Below are 18851 nucleotides of genomic sequence, written 5' to 3' on the forward strand. Positions count from 1 at the left end.
GAGGTTTCCAAAAATGACAGACTGTCTTCTGAGCCCAGAAGGTGGCCCAAAAAGAGCAGGCAAGAAGACTGTCCTCCACCATGAGAAAATGGGGATGGATGAGTCACTTCCTCCAACCCTGACTTTAATCTGTTTATCTCCAATTTTCCACATGACACTCTGTCTCTTTACTTCTCTATGCTTCTGACAGCACCCACCGAACTATAATTCTACCCCAAACTGAACACTCAAAAGAGAAAGCGATTGCCAGAGACCAAGGCTACATCTGTCTGTGATGACAGGCAGACACTCTGTCCTATAGCACAGGAACACAAATGTCAAAGGCACTTAGACCAGCTCCTTCCTGCTATTCCAGATGCCCCCACAATGACGAAGGCCCAGAGCGATCACCCTATGTCACAGGCTTCGTGGATATGAGCTATAATAGCTGACACTTGGCTCCCTTGCTCCCTGAGAGCTGGCTGCTGTCTGGTTTGGTATGTGGAACATTTTGTCGGAGGGACATGCTGGCCTGGGTTGAAAGTAATTCCCTTCAGCTCAGAACTGGGTGGTCTGTTACAAGATTATTTTTCAGTTCGATCTGGACTCTGGAATCCTTTGGACAGAGAGCTGGTATTTTCAAAGGTTAATAAGCCTGTCAGAAATTTCTTTCATGAGAAAATGGGATGCATCTGATTCATGAGAAAATGAGATGCGTCTGATTGACTGACTTGCATGCAGTCCCCAGATGAGGGGCCTGAGCATAATTTCACTTTAGACTCAGGACTGCGTCATCCTGAAGATTCCTGGGGCCTGGACTGGTAGAGGCTGGCAGTAGGATGTAGTGGTTGCTGCCGACGGGAAGCTTGAACCAAAAGAGCAGAATATAAACATTTAGGACATTCTAAGCCTGTGTGCCTATATGTATGTGTCATGCAAATGTGTGTGTGTATATGTGTGTGGCTTCAGGAGACATACATGCGTGCATGTGTTTATGCATAGGTGGCCATTTTGTATGCATGTGAATGTGCATATGTTCCAAATATGTATGGACATGCATGTAAGTCCGCGTATGCATGTACACACACATATATATAAAGTGAGCATATGTGTGTGTGTGTGCACGCGCGTGGTCTTGTCTGTGTACAGGTGAACATGCATGTGTTCACATGTGTATATTGGCCTGGGAATGGGGGCACTTTCAAGATAAGAGTTTGGGGATCAGAGAAGATACGGGTTAAAATTCTAGCTCCACAACTCATTAGCTGTCTGAGCCCTTGCTATGTTTATATTCTGCCCTTGCTATTCCCCACCTTCAGTTCCTCCTCTCTAAGGTGACATGATAGCAGCTTCTACATAGGTTGAGAGTGAAGGTTGACAGACATGAAGCAATTGAGCTCTGGCTCACAGTCAGTGTCCACCCAGTGGTAGAGAGCATTATTGCCTTTACTGATAATGATCAGCATCATTCTGGTCTCATCTCATCTCGTCCCATGGCTGTGCAGGATTCCTTCTGTCTCCTTTATTTTTTTTAAGATTTTATTTATTTATTTGACACAGAGAGAGAGAGATCACAAGTAGGCAGAGAGGCAGGCAGAGTGGGGGGGTGGGGAAGCAGGCGTCCTGCCGAGCAGAGACCCCCCCCCCAATGCGGGGTGAAGGGAGTTTCCATCCCAGGACCCTTTGATTATGACTTGAGCTGAAGGCAGAGGCTTAACCCACTGAGCCATTCAGGCGTCCCCTTCTGTCTCCTTTAAACCCATCCAGGGTGGGAAACATTTCAGATGGACATGAACTAACCTGAACTAGTTCAGAGACATGACTGACCAGACCGAATCCCCTCCTGCCCCTGGACTTCTGCTACATCAGTAAATCACAATTTCCCCATCAGGTACATCACACCAGTAAGCAGCTTTGCTCAATGAGTTTTCTTTCTATGCTGGTATGTCTTGTGGATATCAAAGTAATCCAAAGGTGGCTGGCCACCTTCTGCATCCCCAGTTGATTTTTTTAAATAAATAAACAAGTAAACAAACAGGCTTATTCAGGTATAATGGGTATACAATAAATGGTACATGTTTAAAGCATATAATATAAGTTTTAACCTGTGTACACACCATGTATCCATCACCAGATCAAGATTACAAACGTGCCCGTCACCCCAAAGTTTCCTCATACCCCTTGGGATTTCCCTCCTCAATCTGTGAGACCACCGCTCTCCTCCCCTACACATCACCTTGCATATCCTAGAGTCTGGCAAAAAAGCATCCTAAGTACATATTCTTTTTTCTGTCTGGCTTCTTCCACTCAGAGTAATTATTTTAAGGTTCACCCATACTGTCATGTGTATCAATAGCCTGTACCGCTTTATTGCTGACTAATATTCCATTATATGGATGTACCAAAATTTGTTACCCATTCACCTGCTGAGGGACTTTGGGATTGTTTCCAGTACTTGGTTCTTAAAATTAAAACTCCAGTTAGCATTTACATACAAGTTTTTGAACTTACGTTTCCATTTCTCTTGGGAAAATATGAATGGAATGGCTGAATCCCATGATAGGTGCATTGAACTTTTCAAGAAACTTCCAGAGTGTTTTCCAAGGTCATGGTGCCATTTTAAATCTCCTCTAGCAGCACATGAGACTTATCTCCTCAGTATCTTCTTGATGCTGGTCAGTCTTTTTAATTTTTGTCATTCCAGTATGTGTGTGTTTCTCATTGTGGTTCTTAATTTCATTAGCTTAATGACTAATGATTTTGAACATCTTTTCATGTGCTTACTTGCCTTACTTCACATCACCAGAGAAGATCCATATTCATGGATCTTCTCTGGTGATGTGTCTATTCAAATCTTTTGCCTATTTTTAAATTTCTTTCTTTATTTAATTTTTTCAGTGTTCCAAGATTCATTGTTTATGCACCACACCTAGTGCTCCATGCAATATGTGCCCTCCTCAATACCCTCCACCAGACTCACCCCACCCCAAACCACCCTCCCCTCCAAAACCCTCAGTTTGTTTCTCAGAGTCCACAGTCTCTCGTGGTCCTTCTCCCCCTCCATCTCCCAGTGCCCTCCATGTTATTCCTTATGCCCCACAAGTAAGTGAAACCATATGATAGTTGACTCTTTTGCCCATTTTTAAAGTTGGGTTGTTTTCTTGTTATTCTTGTTATTCCATAAAGTTGGCTTGCCTTTGTATTCTTCTAACAACATCTTTAAGAAAGAAGTTTTTAATTTTGATGAAGTTCAATTTATCAACGTGTTTTTTTCATAGGGCTTGCTTTGCCTATTCCAAAATAACAAAGCATTTGCCTATGTTCTCTTTTAGAAGATTCAAAGGTTTTACATTGCACATTTAAGTGTATGGTACATTTTGAGTTATTTTTTTAAAATATAGTGTGAGGAATGGGTTGAAGTATATTTTTGCATATGTATGCCAGTTATTCTGAATCATTTCCTGAAAAGACTACCCTTTCTGCACAGAATTGCCTTTGGACCTTTTAAAAAAAATTAGCCATCTTTATCTGTGTTGTGTGGGTATACTTTTGAAGTCTCTATTCTATTCCAGTGACCTGTTTTTTTTTTTTAAAGATTTTATTTATTTGACAGAGAGAGAGAGAGAGAGAGATAGAGATCACAAGTAGGCAGAGAAGCAGGCAGAGGAGGGGAGGAAGCAGGCTCACCACTAAGCAGAGAGCCTGATGCAGGGCTTGATCCCAGGACCCTGACCATGACCTGAGCTGAAAGCAGAGGCTTAACCCACGGAGCCACCCAGGAACCTGGTGACTGGATTTTATTTATTTAATTTATTTATTTTAAAGATTTTATTTATTTATTTGAGAGAGAGAGAACACAGGTAGGTGAGAGGGGCAGAGGGAGAGAGAGAAGCAGGCTTCCCAGGGAACAGGGAGCCCAGTTCCAGGCTTGATCCCAGTCCCCAGTGTGGGACTCAATCCCAGGACCCTGGGATCATGATCTGAGCCAAAGGCAGATGCTTAACTGACTGAGCCACCCAGACGCCCCATCCAGTGGCCTATTTTTATATATTCATGTGAACAATATATGATTCTACTATTACTATGGATTTATAATAAATCTTGAAATTGGATGTTAGTTCTCCAATTTTGTTCTCCTTTCCTTTTTTCCCCCCAAAGTTGCTTTTGCTATTTTATGTCCTTTGCATTTCCACATAAATTTTAGAATCGGGGGACGTCTGGGTGGCTCAGAGGGTTAAAGCCTCTGCCTTCGGCTTGGGTCATGATCCCAGGGTCCTGGGATCGAGCCCCACATCGGGCTCTCTGCTCCGCAGGGAGCCTGCTTCCTCCTCTCTCTCTGCCTGCCTCTCTGCCTAGTTTCTCTCTGTTAAATAAATAAAATATTTTTTAAAAATTTAGAATCGGTTTACAGTTTCTACAAAAATCCTACTGGAAGGGTGCCTCGGTGGCTCAATCGGTTAATCATCAAACTCTTGATTTTTGGGTCAGGTCATGATCTCATGAGTTGTGGGATCAGCCTGTGGAGGCCCCACCCGCCTGATGTTGGGCTCCCCCCTCACAGGGATTCTCTCCCTCTGCCCCTCCCTGCACTGGTGTGTGCATGCTCTCTCTCTCTCTCTCTCTCTCAAATAAATGAATCTTTTAAAAATACTCCTGTTGCAGTTTTGATTAAAATTATATCAAATCTTAGATCAAATCTCAGATCTCCAACAAAATCAAATGTATTCTCTCCAAATAAATCCATTTGGAAAGAACTGAGATCTTAACAATCCTGAGTCTTCTGACTCATTAATGATACTTATCTGTCCATTTATTTAGGCCCTCTTTAGTCTCTCTAAACAATGTTTGATAGTTTTCAATGTACAGATCATACGTTTGGTCTGATTTATCCCTGTTTCATATGTTTGATGCCATTGTAAATGTTATTTTAGTTTCAATGTATGATTATTGCTAGTCTAGAGATACAATTGATTTTTTTGTATTGCTCTTGTATCCTGAAAACTTGCTAAACTCACTTTTTAGTTCTAATAGCTTCTTTGTAAATTCCCTCAGATGTTTTACATTAACAATCACATTGTGAATAAAGATAGCTTTTACTTCTTCAATCTGGATAACTTCCCCCCACTACCCACCAACTTTTTTTTTTTTTTTTTTTTTTGCTTAATTATACTTGCTAGAACCTCCAGGACAATGTTGGAGAGCAGTGGTGAGAACAGACATACTTGTCTATTCCTGATCTTAGAGGACAGGCATTCAGTCTTGCACATTAAGTGTAATGCTGTTTTTCATAGCTGTCCTTTGTCAGGTTGCAGAAATTCATTTTATTCCTAGTTTGCTGAAAGTTTCTCTCAGGAATGAATGTTTAATTCTCATCAAACATGTTTTTAGAATCTGTTGAGATGATGATAGCATTTTTTTAATAGTGCATTAATATAGGGGATTACACGGATTGCTTTTCATATATGTTAAACCAACCCCACATTCCTGGAATAAACCACATTTGATAAGGATTTCTTTCTTTTTAATATATATTGTTGGATTTATTTGATAACATTTTTAGAATTTTTACTCTATTTTCATGAAGGACTGGTAGTTACTTTTTCTTGTAATCTTTGTCTGGTTTTACAATCAGGTATTGCTGGCTACCTAAAGTCAGTAGGGAAATCTTCATCCTCTGTGATTTTCTGAGAGAATTTGTGTAGAACTCCTATTGCTTCTCCCATAAATGTTTGGAAGAATTCACCCATCAAGCCATCTGAGCCTTGAGTTTTCACTGTGGGAAGGTTTTTATTTTTTTAAGATTTTATTTAATTATTTGTTAGAGAGAGGACAGGCAGAGGGAGCAGCAGGCAGAGCAGGCAGAGGGAGAAGCAGGAAGTCCGATGTGGGACTGATCCCAGGACTCTGGGATCATGACCTAAACCCAAGGCAGATGCTTAACTGACTGAGCCACCCAGGCATCCCTGTGGGAACGTTTTCAGTTAAAGTTCAATTTTCGATTACCTTTTCACTTTTATTTTTTTAAATGAGTTCTGGTAGTTTGTATCTGTGAAGGAATTTGTCCATTTCATCTAAGTTGTCAAATTTACTGGCATAACACTTTTTATAGTATTAACTAATTAGTCTTTTAAATCTGTAGATTTTATAAAGATAGCACTTCTCTTATTCCTGATATTAATAACTTGTATATTCTTTTTTCTTTCTGATGAGTCTAGATAAAGGTTTATCAATTCTATTTATCATCTCAAAGACCAGTTTTTGTTTTCATATTTTGCTTTGTTTTTGTGCTTTCTATTGATTTCTGTTTGATCTTTATTATTTATTCCCTTTATTCTGTTTACTTTTCTAGTTTCTTAAGGTGGAAGTGGAGGTTATTGTTTGGGGATCTCTTTTCCCTCCAATATCAGTGTTTAGTGCTATAAATTTTCCCTTAAAATTGTTTTAGCAGCATCCCACAAATTTTATATGTTGTGTACTGTTTTTATTTTCATTCAGATCAAATACTTTTACATTTTCTTTGTTATTCCTTTTTTAACCCATGGCTTATTTATTTTCTCCATATTTGAGGATTTATCAGATACCTTTGGTATAAATCTCTAATTTAATTCTATCGCAGTCAGAGAATATGTTTTGTATGACTTGAAGCTTTTAAAATTGACTGAGACTAGTATTATGGCTCAAAATATAGTCTCCCTTAGTAAATGTTCAGTGTGTACCTGGCCATCTTCCTGTTATTGATTTCTAGTTTAATTCCACTGTGATCTGAGTGCAGACACTGTATGATTCCTGCTCTTTTAAATTTGCTAAGGTGTGTTTATGACCCAGAGTGTGGTCTATCTTGATGAATGTTCCATGTGAGCTTGAGAAGAACATAATCCTGATGTTGTGGGATGAAGTAGTTGACAGATGTCAATGGTATCCAGTTGATTGATGGTGCTAATGAGTTCAACTGTCTCTTTACTGATTTTTTGCCTGATATATCTGTCCATTTCTGATAGAAGGCTGCTGAATTCTCCAACTACAATTGTGGATCCATCTAGTCTTCCTGTAGTTCTAAGAGGTTTTGCATCACATATTTGGTGTGCTTGTTAGGTACATACACATAAGGATTGTTATGTCTTCCTGGAGAATATACTGACTCTCTTTCTTTTGATTGGTGATAGCATGATGCATTTTTCCTCCCTCCATTTACTTTTAATATATGTGTGTCTTCCTATGCTCAAAAAGTATTTCCTTAGTCATGTCTAGACTACTAAGGAGCCCATCAAAGGCATTCTTCATTTCTCCTGATACCAAATTTTTACATCTTTTATTTGTCTGAAAAACATATCTTTATTTCACCTTCACTTTTTGAAACATATTTTTTTTGCTAGGTGTAAAATCCTAAACTGTCTATTTTTTCTTTCAGTACTTTAAAGATATGTATTCTTGCTCACGTTTTAATGACAAGAAGTCTGTTGTACCTATTTTTTTGTTGTTGTTGTTGTTCCTCTGAACATAATGTGTCTTTTTTCCTCTGGCAGCTAAGATTTTTCTCATTATCTTAGGTTCTAAATGCTTTGATTATCATGCACCTTGGTGTAGCTTTATTCATGTGCCTTGTGCTTTAGATCTGCTGAGCTTCTTGGATCAGAAGGTGTATAGTTTTCAGTGAATGTGGAAATATTTGTTCATTACTTTTACAAATGTTTTTCTGTCCACTGCCTAACCACCACCCTCATTCTCCTTCAGGGATTCCAATTAGATATATATAAGGTCACTTAAAGTTGTCGCTTAGTTTACTGATCCTCTATTCTTTAAAAAAATTTTTTTTTTCTATGTGTGTGTTTCATTGTAATTCCTATTGCTATGACTTCAAGTTCACTAATTTTTTTTTTCTTCTGCTGAGTCGAGTCTGCTTTTAAACTAACCCAGTGTACTTTTAATCTCAGACATTGTCTTCATCTCCAAAAGTTTGATTTAGGCCTTTTTTGGTATCTTCAATGTCTTAACTTTCTGAATAGATGAAATACAGGTGATTATTTTTGTTATTAATAATGTTTTCATGCTTCTTTTTATGCCCCGTAATTTGATTGCCCTACTTTGTGAACTTCATCTTGTTGGGAGCTGAATGTTTCGGTATTCCCATTCATATTCTTGTACCTTGGCTTGGGATTCAATTAAATGAATTGAAAACATCTCATATTTTTGAATATTCTTTTATGATTTGTTAGGTGGGTCTAGAACAGTGCTCCACATGGGGCTAATTATTTCACATTACTCAGACAAGACCTTTGCAAATATTCTACCCAATGCCCCCAAATGTGTGACTTTTTCTTGCTGGTCAGAACAGTTACTATTTACAGCCCTTTGAGTGCACTGCCCACTGTTCTCTATTCCTTTCTGACTTCTCTCTCTGCCTGCCCCACTTTCATACACAATATACCAGTACTCGGCTGAACACTTGAAGGGAACTGCTTGTGGATCTTCAAAGTTCTATGTGTTCTCTGCATGTTTGGTACTATATTTGGCAAACTTTGGCCACTTTGGTCTCCCTAGCCTCTCGGGTCCATCTCCTGAACTCAGGGAGTTTTGTGGGCTCTTGCTGGGTTCCCCTTCTCTACATCATAGCCCGGAGAACTTTTCAAGTCAGTAAGATGTGAAAATTGTAGGACTCACCTCTTCTTGTGTTAAGTATTTTGAAAACCATCATTTTATATATTTTGTGTATATATTGTATATTTTTGTATTCTTTATATATTTTTGTTTATTTATATAAACAAATTATATATTTTTTGTTTATTTTATATATTTTTTGTATATTCTTGTATTTTTTTGTTTGTTTCTTTCTTTCAGGTAAATCTAGTCCCTGTTCCTCTATCTTGAGTGGAAGTGGAGTCCTTCTCAATGGAGTCTGAAGGACACAACCACCTACAGGATACCATTAGGGAGTGATTCAAGATTGTAGAACATGAGTTTTCTGAACCTAGACTGTCAAGGGTTGTTTTTCTTCTGATTTAAAACTATAGTTCATGAAGACTCACAAATTAATACAAAGTATGAGGCAACTTAAAAAAAAAAAAAAACAGGTGAAATCCCAGGAAACCAGAATTGTCACTGAGTATCCAAGATGGAGGGCCCTGTGGCTGCATAATTTCCTCTAGGGCACAGTTAGTGTGGGCTGCAGGATGTGAGGCAGAGAGGGGAGCCCCCAGACTAAGGCAGGGTCCCATGACATGCTGTTGTAGTATCCCAGACCTGCCTTCAGAGTGCTTATGAAGATTGTCATCAAATATTCGTTAGTTTACTTGGTTATTACCTGTTTATCTTCCAGACCATAGGCTCTGCGAGGGCAGGGCCTTTTGGCACTGTATTTTTAGTATTCATCACAGTACCTGACACATAATAGAAGCTCAATAAACACTCATTAAATATATGAGTAAAAAAAACACATGGGTACATATAATAAGCAGAATTAGAAGAGTCCAGATGTCCAGGCAGAGATGAGAAGAGGCCACCCTAATCAGAGCCAGAGAATGGCAGTGATGATGACCTTGAGGGCAGATGCGGCCATGATTCATGCTGGACTCCTGCAGTGACAGTGACAGGGTTCATTATATGTTTGTGGAATATGTGATGTTGATGATGGTGACAATAATGATGCCCATTTTCATTTAAGCCATGAAGAGAAAATGGTTATGAATTTGGTAGAAAACTTACTGCTTTTTTTTTCTTGTTGCAAATTTTTTTCTTCCACCACAGCAGAGGCTTCTCTAAGACAATGATGATAAGAGCAAGAGGTCTTCCCAGGAAACCAGGGACCTAGGGGCTTCAGGGTGTGAATCCCAGTTCTGTTTTGTACAGCTGGGTGAATTTGTATGCATTACTCCACCTCTTTGAGACTCAGTCTCTCTTCTATAAAATGGAGTTGATAACCCCTGCCTTTCAGTGTTACTGTGGAGTTTAGTGAGAATACACAAGAAGTTCTAAGCAGCCTCAGGCACAGAGCAGGTACCCAGTGGGTGACACTTACTACTTTTATAAGGGATTTTATATTTGTCCCTGAAATGACTTGACAGGAGAATAGCACAGATAATCATCCAGGAGGCAAGTGGCAGAGGACACAGGTGGTTGTGGGCTAAAGGCACTGGAGAGGGACATGAGGAACCATTGCTGGAAGCCCCTCTGACTTGTCCCAGCAAAGAACCAAGTTCTTCTAGGGCTACCTACTCTCTCTGAGCCTGATCCCTTTATCCTGCCAGGCAGAGCTAGTGGGAAGATTGACGAGGTGATCCAGCCACTTAATGTGCAGGAGTTCCTGGCCGAGGTTCTGGTCCTTAGGAGGTGCTCTGGGTTCCTGCGCAGACCGCCGCTCCACGTGAAGGCACGCGTGTTCTTCCTACTGCCACAAGATGGCGCTGTGGGATCGCCTCAGGACCCAGAGCGCAGCGTGTCTGGTCCTGCCCAGCGACACAGCCCAGGGGGTGCCTTTCCCCTTCCTGTGGTCAGCATCTCTGGAAAGGCACAGCGTGTCCCTCTCATGCAGCCTTTGGTTCCTTCCCCACCTGCCCCTTGGACAGAAAGCTAAAGAGGCAGGGGATCTCCCAGGACGCAGGGGTAGTGGGGAGCAGACGGCAGACAATAGGGAGAGAGATAGTGACCTTGCTGCAAAGACCCCATTTACCTCCTAAAAGCCAACAGCCCAGATCCAGGCATGCAAACCCCTCTTTCTAATTCTGGAATTGATGATAAAGCTCTGCATACCCTGTCTGTGGGGAGACTTGCTTTTCTAAAAGGGCTTAAGAACCCCACCCTTGCTTGCAAGCCTTTGCTGTGGAATTTCCAATGTGGGTAGAGAAGACAGCCTGACTCAGGAATCGTCAGACCTGGAAAGCAAGCCCAGCTTTCACGAACAGGGGACTTTAGAATCAGAATCCACAGGTAACTTCTCTAAGGCTCATCAGCGAAGAGGGCCGAGTGACCCCTGCTTTGTAGGATTATATGCCATGAGGAATACACGAGTGTATCTTGTGAATGTGCTTTGTCTGTTGGAAAGTTCTAGGCAGCTGTGAGATGTGATTATCACAAAAAGATAACGAACTTGGACAGCCTTGGGACATCTACAAAATGGCGGGTGTGGGCAGGGCCAGGGAGCCCAGTGGAGAGTGGAAGGGAGAGACAGACCTTGAGCCAGGCCCACAGGGTTAAGGGTGGAGGGGGAGTGGGTTCACAGGAGCACAGGGACTGGGAAGTGTGAGGTGAGTGGAGCCTGGGGCACCGGCTGGAAGGAGAGGACAGAGGCAGATGGGATTGGGGTCGGGGAAGGGAGGGTGGGAGGGTAGTGGTGGTGCTTAAGTGCCTGGCTGCTGCATCCAGACCCAGAACCCCAGCCGTTAGGGAACTTCCACCCACAAGGGGCAGCCCTTGGAGAGATCCCTCTGGAAGTGAGAAGCCAGCCGACAAGTTTCTGTAATCAGTGTGCATTTTAGCTTTTTTTTTTTTTTTTAAGATGTTTAAACAGCAACTATTTCATTGCTTCTCACAATTTTGTAAGTTAGGGTTCAGCTGGGTGATCCTTCTATTCTGTATGGCATCAGCTGAGATTCCTTGTGGTATTCAGCTGGTGCTTAAGCTGGGTCTGATGGACACAAGATGACTTTACTTAGCATGATGGAAACTTGAAGGTGATGGCCAGGCAGCTGGGCATAGCTTTCCATCAACACACCTACATGCAGCCTTGTCATTGTGGTGGTTCACCCTGTTCTTGACCCTGACTGTGGAAGGCTGCTCTTTCTCTGACTTGTCCTGACTGTTGAAATGGGCTTGAGAGTGGAGATTCACTTGTCCTTTCTGTCTCAGGAGGACAGGACTGTCCTGGTCACAGCACATGTGGATGCATACACACACACACACACACACACACACACACACACAGATGTGTTCCCATCTGCACCAATACCACAAATTGTGTTTCTGAGGCTTCACCTCCTGCTTCCCAGCAAGGCAGGGAGCCCAGCCGAGGCCCGTCTGAGCTGCCTACAGGAGAGAAGCTGGTTAGGGCATCCATGGCAGGACCATCTCCCAAGACATACACAAACACACGCAGATACACTTAAGAAATGAAATGTGGGGAGGCCAGGACCACCTCTGCTCTGAAGGAAAGTGGTACAAACCGGTCATGTGGTGTGCTGGCGGGGTTGATCCCCTCTGCTGCAGAAGAGAAGGTGCTGCCGCTGGGAGGTCTGTTCCATGCAGCATGGCAACCACCCCAACAGCAACCTTATCAACAAGCCTTGACACTTTCGTCTGGGACACTTGGGCTGACTAGAGGGCTGGGGCAGGGGCTCTTCTGTTAGGGAGTAAAGTCACACCCAAAATTGCTTTCAGTTTTGAAAGATGGCTGATAATCTTTCTAAAGTATCAGTGTACACAGTTCCCATCAATGCTGGTGGCTTTGAATGTTAACTCTGAACCCCACAGAAAGAGGAGAAGAGCAAGACATCAGGAGGGGTTGACCTCTCCTGAAGATGTATGTGGGGACCACTTCTTTGGAAGAGAAGTTCAAATCTTAGTTTATTTCCATGCCTCCTGAAACTGCCTCCTTCACAGAAAAGGCAGAGGAAGAAGGCAGAATCTGGGATGACTTGGTTTGTTCAGTTCTGTTCATAAATTTCTTGGTGAAATTTATGTTCTGAGATCTGGGAGACACTCCCCATATCACATAATTTTCCCCTCACTGTGATGGCCCGGGGAAACCTTTAGACCAGAGCCAGCCCTGTTCTGTGCTCCCTGGACAGCCCCGAGTGCTTCAGGTTCCACGATTCCATCTGCAATATGGGGGCAACAGTACATGAAGGCATTTCATGGGGTTGATGTGAGAATGAATGGATCCCTGTAAAAGAATTTGGAAAATGGCCACGCATCATTTAGTGAAGGTGGTATTTTCCCCCCAGTGGAAAAAAAGGAACAATATCTTCTCAGTACATACAAGTAAAACCTCAGTCCCCAGAGCCAAGTGAGTCCAAGAAATGAAGCCAAAAGCAAACCTGGAAGGCTGTAGCTGGAATTCTCAGCGACACGGCCTTTGAAGTTACAGCTCTCCCTCCCTCCAAGGGCTCCGGCAGCTCCCCCGGCCGGGCCTGATGAAAGGGAAGACGGGCTCTGTTGTGGTCTGACACATGCCCCAGATGTCAGGTTGCAACTCTGTGCATCAATTAGCTCTCAGAGGTGGCAGCTGTGTGGAGTGAAAAGGGCCCAGGCTTGCGATCAGGGTGCACGGTGCCAGTGCCTGCCATGCCCCACACAACTTATCTGTGCCTCTGTTCCTTTCCAGGTAAAATGGGGACACCAGTCCAGGCCTCCTTCTTAGGGTTGCCAAATTTGGCAAAATGAAAATATAAGATGTCCAGATTTATTTGAGTTTCAGATAATCAACAAATAATCTTTTCCTACAAGTATATTCTAAGCAATACTTGGGACATACTTCTACTAAAACATTATTTGATGTTTATCTGAAATTCAAATTTAACTGGGCATCTTGTGTTTTATCTGGCAACTCTACTCCCTCAGACTTTATGAGGGGTCATCTGGGTGAAAGGGCTTCAAAACTGTCCGCACTTTGAAAATGCACACTGGGAGGTACTCTAGAAAGATGGTAGACAGTAACCTTAGCAACCAAAATGGTCTTTCACTTTGAACCCCCGAATGCCCGCCATCCAGTGAGATCTCCTCATCTCTCAAGGGCTTCTCTGCTCTTCTAACCAACCCCCACCCCTGCCTTCTGTCACATCTGCCCTTCTCCCCCCACCCACCTACCTCCAGACTCTGGAGATGTTCGCTTGGTTCTTGGAAGTTGCTGAAGTCATTCTCTGCTCTGGGTCCTGCCCTCTGTGGTTCACGTGGCTTAGGTTTGTTGTGGCTTTGCCTCCAAGGAACATGCCATAGTGGGAGGGTCTTAAGTCCACTCAACAGCCCTGGCTGGAGTGTGTAACTGTTGCAGAAGCAGAGCCTGCAGACAAGCTGCTCCTAGTCTCCAAGCCTCAGGGTCCTCATCTGTGTAACGGACATGATGCCAACCCTAGCTTTAAGACAGGAAAACAGGTCGATGCCAGTAAAGTACCTAATAGGGAGCCAGGCATACAGTAGGTACTGAGTAAGTGCACCTGCTAGTTACCGCTACCATCTGCTGGCCACACCCTCCACCAAGTCTGGTAGCCCTGCCCAGCCCAGCCATCAATCCTTCATTCTGTCTTCAGGAAGGCTCTCCCTGACTGCCTCTCTCCTTGTTCCCACACTCTCAGGATTTTAGGCTGCTGGCCTCAAAAGCTTCTGTCTCCCTAGTGTCCATCCATCTGCCTCTCCCGAGCCTTCCTAGATGGGAAATGACAGTCAATGTCATTGTTCCCCAAATGCAGTAGAGAAACAGACAAACACAGGTTGGCCTATAGCAGTGCCTCAGTCACACCATGGGCATATGCCCTCCCTCCCCAACTAACACCTCCCAGAAATCCAGCCACCTCAGGGGAGCAGGGCAGTTCTCCCCAATCTGCCTGCTGCCTCCCTGCTGGGACCCCAAGAGGCTTTCAGGACAAAGTATATTTGGGAATGGGGGTGGGTAGAGAACAATAAGAAGAAGGGCGACTCTAGGGTCTTTTTGTTCCTTCAGCCCAAGTAACAGCTGGGGGTGGTGGAGGGCTGCGACATGGGTCCCACTGGGAAACACGGGGTTAAGAGTCCAAATCCTCTGCTTGCCTCCCCATGGAGTTCCTGGCCCCTGCCTCTCCCCACGGGGCTGGGCTGCAGTTTCCCCTCTTGTCAGAAGGAGAGGCTAACACATATGTGGATCCCCCTGCAACAGAATTATTCATTCATTCATCCAACACACAGTCTGCTGGGGGGGGGGGGTTGGGAAAGACATCTCTGCTTTTGTGGGGCTTCCAGGCTAGAGAAATGGGATTGAAATGAGGCAGTGACAATGCAGGCAGGGAGAGCTAAGTCAGAGGAAGGCTTCAATCACTTGGGACAGCATGCAGGGGCAGGCTCCCAATGGTGTACAGACCAATGGGGTGCAAAGAAGAACGTAACATGTACGCGTGCATCAGTTAATGAATGTTTTAAAAAATGGTCATCACAACTGTTGTCAGTGATGTGAAACAATAGGAATGTTCACACCCTGCCAGTGGGAGGCTCATTGACTACAACTACGCAAAACACAATGTCCACTCTGTGACCCCTCAAAGGAATCCCACTCCCAGGTATGTGCTCTGGAGAAGCAACACACGTGTGCACCAGGAAAGCGGCAGGTACACGCACTCAGAGGCCCCGCCCAGCACAGCCCCAGACTGGAGCGGCCCAGGGCTGGCCGAGCTAGAACACAGAAGAGCCAAGTGTGGCATGTTCACACGACAAAACTGCGTGGCGATGAAAACACACGGCAGGCGCCTATGCGAAGTGGCAGAAAGCAGCCCAGCCAGACTTGAGAGCACCTACGTGTGACTCCATTTCCAACAAAGTTTCGAATGAGCAAAACAAAACCATGTTGCTTTAGGGATGTGCGCATGGGTGTTACAACTCTAAAAATCAAAGTCCCAACTGTCACCAACTCACAGTGGTTTTCTCCACGGGAGAGCTTCACCACTGGGGTGATTTTGCCCCCCACCAAGATATTTGACATGTCTAGAGAACTATGTGATTGTCACAAATGTGGGGGGTAGGAGTGTGCTACTGGCCAGCGATGCTGCTGAACATCCCACAATGCACAAGACAGCCCCCAACACATTCCCTGGGAATTATCTTTCCCAAGGGTCCTAGTGCTGTTCTTAAGACACCCTAGTCCCAGGGAGGAAGGGTGACTGCTCACATAGGGCTTCTCAGCTCTTGGGGAATGTACAAGGGTGATATCTACCTATCTATCTATATAGTGAACTCTAAATACATGTGTTATAACTCCAAAAATAAGCATCGAGTGTGCAGCTGGGTGTTTGAGGGTTCAGTGGGGAGGCCCACCAGACAAGGTCAGCCTTGGCCTCCACCACAAAGAGAGCCCGGGGACCAGTGCAGTGGCTGGGGCAGGCTCACAAGGCATTTCAGAGACATGCCATCAACGCTCCTCCGTGACATCGGGACATGGAGGAGCTCCCGCTGCCAAGGACAAGGGCCCTGTGCAGTGAGGTGAGTCCTGGGCTCTGTTCCACTGTGGGTTCTGACAGGGCCCTGGCGTGGGGCGGGGGCAGATGGAGAGATGGCCTGCCTCTCCTCCTCTCTGCTCAGCAAGGTCTGGGGCCCTGGGCTTTGCTGTGGCATGTTGGAGGGTGCCAGAATATTGATCCTTTTGGTCCTTGGAGTTTACAGGTGGGAGAAGCACCACAGAGGCTGTGAGCCTCTGCTACCATCTGTGAGCCACCACAGAGGCAGCAGCAAGGTGGCCTAGGAGTCAGACCAAGGAGGGAGCCCTGAGTTCGAAGCCAGACTTACCAGATATAATTGGTAAGACCCTGAATGGATTATCTGGTTTTGTTGAAGCTCCATTTGATCTTATGTAAAAAATGGAAGTGGTAGTGTCTCCAACCCAGTGCTGGCATGAGAAGATGCGGTTGGGTGGGAACGGCGGCCATGCTAAGAGCGTGCAGTAGCACCGGCTGAGCGGTGGTCCACACGGCAGCTCCGCCCACTGGGCCACACTCAGCTGTGCAAGGCACCACACGCAGGGGGTTGCTGGGGACCCTCTGTGCCACTTGCGTGCTGCAGGCCTCTTGTATCCTCCCCTCTGTCTCCGTGCCTGCTACAGTCCCTTGGAATGGACTAATTTGAAGAAGTCTTAACCCCTGTAGGGAACCAAGGGAAAAACATCTGTCCAGGCCTGGGCCAAGGCTTTGGAAGGGGACAGTGTCCCCACAGCCAGTTCCCATAGGTGAGAGAGCGAAAGCTCGCACATTCATGGGAAATGTGGGGCCCCTTGGCTCCACCTGCACCCCCAAATTCTCCTGCCAGGTTCAGAGCCTCTGTTTTGTTTTACCAAAAAGATTATGCGCTCTGTCCATTGGATTGTCCATCCTCAAGCAAGAGATGGCACATTCGAATTAGGAGAACTTAAAGTCAGTTTGATCAATAGATGGCTCAGAAAGGGTAGGAGCATGAGAAAGTTACGAGAACCCAGAAGGGAGAGCCATCCAGACACGGATGAGGGAGCTATGTCCTTCAGTCCAGGGGCACAGGAGGCCTGCAGCAACTCCCGGTCCTCCGGCCTTGGAGCTCCTGCTGATGTCGGCTCCTGGCCGACCTAACAGGAAGACCACTGGGGGCGCCCTCCATGCAGTCCACTCCAGTCAGCCTCTTGGACACAGAGCAAGATGGAGGGTGGGGGAGCAAACTCAGATACACAGCACAGGGGGCTGTGAAAGGGGTATAATCTGAAGGGGGATCCACGTGGGGGTTCTCTCTGGTGATGGGTCCCTGCCTCATATCTGAGGGTCGGTCTTGTCAAGACTCTCTGCCTCATGTCTGATATCCCTGAAGCCAACTTTATTGAGGCATAACACCACTCAGCAAAATACACCCATGTTAAGTCTATGTTTTGATGAGTCTTGGAAATGTATATACTCATGTAGCCACTACCACAATCAACATAGAGAAGGTTCTCATCTCTCTGAAGGACTCCGAGCCCATTCCTGGTCGAGACCCTTCCATCTCTGGCTCTAAGCAACCACCAGTCTGTTTTCCATCATTATATATTCCACTTGGTTTTCCTGAGATTCATACACATGGAAAAATACAGTAGGTGCTCTTTTGTGCCTGATTTCTTTCCCTCTGCACGATTTTGACCTTTATCGATGCTCTGTGCACACCAGGTGTTTGCTAATTTCACTGCTGAGTTAGTATCCCACTGCACTAATGTCACAATGTATTCCTTCCTTCACTTGCTGATGGGCATTGAGGTTGTTTTTAGGCTTTTGCTCTTATGAATAAAGCTTCTACGAGGATTTGCACACAAGTCTTTGTGGAGATGCCTGTCTTCCTTTGTTTCAGGTAAACAGCTGTGGGTGGCATGGCTGGATCATTGTGCAGGTGTTGTATCCCCTTTGAACGACCTGACAAACTGTTTTCTAAAGTGCCTCTGTGTTTTTGCAGCCCACCAGCCAAGCAGCTGCACTCTGCTTACTCCATATCCTCACCAATGCTTGGTATTGTCAGTCTTTTTAACTTTAGCCAACCCAGTGGGGGTGTAGTGATAACTCACTGTGGTTTAATTTGAATTTCTCTATGACAAATGACACTCAGCATTTTTTCATGTGCCTGCTGGTCATTCAGATGTCTTCTTTTGTGAAGTACCTCTTCAAATATTTTGCCCTTTTTTAGTTGTTAGTATCCTTATTGTTGAATATAGTATCTGCCAGGCTACACCTTGCCTTTCTGCTTCTTTTTATTATTGTTAATATGTTCAGTTAGCCAACATACAGCACATCATTAATTTTTGATGTAGTCTTCAACCATTCATTAGTTGCCCCTAACACCCAGTTCACCTTTCTGCTTCTTAACAATGCATTTGGGAGCAGAAGTTTTTGATTTCTCATTAAGGCCCTCTTAAACTCAACCACTCTGCTTCTCCCTCAGCTTAAAACAGACACAAGGCACTGCACTGAGGGCCCCTGGCTGGGGCCCCCCCTGCCCGAGTCCTCCCTGGGTGCCGGGTGTCTGACCACAACGCTTTTCACGGGCACCTCCTCACTGAGAACTTGCAATGACCTGGACATGGAGTCATTCTCCACATTGGACCCGTGAGGCATCAGGTATTAACAGGTGTCTCCATCAGGAGAGGGAAAGAATCTTTTTGGCAGAGCCTGTTTCACAGAAGCACTGTTAACCAGGAATTATAGAACTGGAAAGACAAAAGGGAG

At 44.6% G+C, this 18851-nt stretch overlaps 1 long non-coding RNA gene across 2 annotated transcripts; it reads right to left on the reverse strand.

Moving 5' to 3' along the window:
* Window positions 1-12505: 12505 nt before the first annotated feature.
* Window positions 12506-13854, reverse strand: LOC309869652. Of its 2 annotated transcripts, none has more exons than XR_014314306.1 (3): window positions 13774-13854; window positions 13005-13192; window positions 12506-12785 (listed from the first exon to the last, which is right to left on the reverse strand). It is a non-coding gene; the product is annotated as an uncharacterized lncRNA (long non-coding RNA). The 2 variants fall into 2 exon arrangements; XR_014314307.1 differs by having other exon boundaries at window positions 12506-12850.
* Window positions 13855-18851: the final 4997 nt, after the last annotated feature.

Source organism: Mustela nivalis (assembly GCF_964662115.1).
Source record: "Mustela nivalis genome assembly, chromosome: 1".
NCBI lineage: Eukaryota > Metazoa > Chordata > Mammalia > Carnivora > Mustelidae > Mustela > Mustela nivalis.